Below are 2,630 nucleotides of genomic sequence, written 5' to 3' on the forward strand. Positions count from 1 at the left end.
GATTTGAAGGGTTCTCTTCCTAAAATTGGAGAGAAAATATTTTGTTTATATGAACTTTTTTTCCTGATTTTTATTAAGGGAAAGTTACTCATATACCATTTATTTCATACATGTAGCAAATTGCAACTATGCTTTTCTTCTCCGTCATAAAAAAAGAATTGATAACAATATTTTAAAATCGCGTTGTTTACTATTTCTTTCTCGATGTATTTAGTATTTATCTTGAGACAAATTTCATTAAAATTACATTTTCATTCAAAAAAAGTTAATAAAACTTTAAAAGCAATGCCGCCTAGTTCTTGCGTTTTTATTAACGGCGCACCGTGTAAGTTTCATTTTTCCCACGTTACGACAGTCTTCGAAACGGTATTTAAATAATTAGACAATTTTCATTTGACCGCGCGCCAAGTTTCCTTCCCTCGAGGCTTTTGTTCAAAAAAACCAAGAAGCAATATATTTCACAATCTAATAGTCAATACTGTCCAACAATGGGAACAAATGAAACAAGAAGTAACTTTTCCTCGGTTTACATAATTGTATAAACAGATCTAAGCTTTCTTAAGACCGTAATTTTAGTTCAATCAATTTGTTTCACTCATATAAGGCGGTGTGTTATGAGCAAATGATCACTTCGCTGCCGGCCAACGTACGAAGGTAAGTTCGCCTACACACTAAAGACACTAAACTAACTCATTGCATGGAAAAAAAGGCTACCGTATTTGCTAAAGACTTAATAATGCATGACTTACGCAGCCGCAAAAATGGTGAAAGTACAAGAGGGATAAGGATTCATTTTTATTCTCAAAATGGAAATTGGAATGGCAGTAATGACAAATCAATGGCCGGCAAAAAACACGCACTTAAATCAGACATTACGAGCAGTTAATTAGCGATACTTCGCTCAATTCGCAACTACTTGTAGAAGCGCTTTATGGCAATTCATTGAGCAAAGTTAGAATTTTTTTCCTTATAATCGACCGACTAGAGGAAGAGCTTAACTAATGGGGTTTTGTTTTAATGTTACTCTAGTTTTACATTGATTGAAACTGCGACCAAAGCAGACTGACGCTAAAACACAGGTATAATGCTATTGACCACTTTTATGTGGTATCTTTACACCTTCACCTTTACTTCGATATCGTCATCAGTTTTTAAAAATAAATTTCTTTTGTAGTATGGAGAGCTGTATTTTTTATGTTATCGGCATTGACCTACATAATGCTCTATAAAACCGCTAATGGTTGAATTCCTTTTTACACATGTACAGGGTCTTAGCTTCGAATCACTGAAAGCTCCATTTGCGTCAATGTAAGTAAAATCGTCACAAAAGCGAGCGTTTTTCAAACATGAAACGACCATGATTGTGTTCCTGAACTGTGCACGTATATTAGTCAGTCAATCAAAACAACTGAGAGCTTTTATTTAGTGCTTTACAAAATAAGAAAAAGTTAAAAAGCATCTTAATGCTACAGTTAAAACCGTGAATGTGTAGAGAACCGTCCCCTTTCAAGGTCTCGCTTAGAACGTAGTGTTAATTAATGTTGCAGGTTTCTTCACAAAGCAGAAGGTTAAGTCTGTATTTGAGCCTAGTGTCCCATAAGGCCGGAGCTTATCCCGGTTTCCGTAGCATGAAGCGACTAGGAGTATTTCTACTCCCCTACCCCCGGATGCCAGTCCATCGCAGGGTTACTCCCAGCATTATGCACCTGGACGGTGAGAGAAACTATGGGAGTTAAGTGTCTTGCCAGAGAACACAACACAGTGCCCCAGCCAGGGTCTAAACCGGACCACTCGATGCGGATTCCAGCGCACTTACAATTAGGCCACCCCGCCTCCTTTTACAATGCAAACATTTTTTCAAATCACGACCAAGGGAAAGGAAGAAATGGTTTGTTTGTTTTTGCCTTCGTTTATCATTATTTTCTTTATTTTTTTTGTACGTTCCCGCAGTTCAGTGGACAAAAACGTTTTTCGAAAGCGCAAAGATGTCGTTCAAGGAACCTATAATGATTTTGCTGCTGTACTTGTGTGTAGTCAACGCCCAGGATTTTAATCAAATCTGTGACCGCCATGGAGGTATGCCGTGTCCGATGGGCAAGCGAGAACAACCCAAGGGAGCTGAAATCATTGAAGATGCTACGGTGAAATCCATGGGTCCGTTCTCGAAGCTGAGCAACAAGAGAAGCCAAGATTATGTGCACATGAAACGCATGTTGTACGAACAAAAAGAGGAATGAAAAGTCGCACATTTTGCATGTTCTTCAATCAAAGGAATAGAAAACGTAATGTTTAATCATGAATTGCCTTGATTTAGATAAGACAGAGGAGATCTTTTGTATGACGCCAACTAAATCAATAAATTGTATTTAAAACATTCTCTCTGTCGAGTGTTTCCTTGTGTTTTGGGGAATATTATTGAAATTTTTATCCTGTACATATCGTTAACTGCCCGGAAGGGAGGGGGGTACTCCCATAAATTTCGGATAGGGGTGTGCCGCGAAGGTTCTTAAACCCTGATAAGGATAAAGAATGCGAAAATTGATACCCTTTTTAAGGGCCAAAACCGAAAATGACACCCTATTCAAGGGGAGGAGAAGCGTTCCGTGAGGACCCAAATAACGGCTAACCGC

General features: G+C 38.3%; 1 long non-coding RNA gene across 1 annotated transcript; it reads left to right on the forward strand.

Moving 5' to 3' along the window:
• Nucleotides 1-607: 607 nt before the first annotated feature.
• Nucleotides 608-2,376, forward strand: LOC144652158 (uncharacterized). Its single transcript, XR_013570457.1, has 4 exons — nucleotides 608-654; nucleotides 1,030-1,079; nucleotides 1,268-1,308; nucleotides 1,951-2,376. It is a non-coding gene; the product is annotated as an uncharacterized LOC144652158 (long non-coding RNA).
• Nucleotides 2,377-2,630: the final 254 nt, after the last annotated feature.

Source organism: Oculina patagonica, chromosome 4 (assembly GCF_052425735.1).
Source record: "Oculina patagonica isolate OP01 chromosome 4, crgOcupat, whole genome shotgun sequence".
NCBI classification, from domain to species: domain Eukaryota; kingdom Metazoa; phylum Cnidaria; class Anthozoa; order Scleractinia; family Oculinidae; genus Oculina; species Oculina patagonica.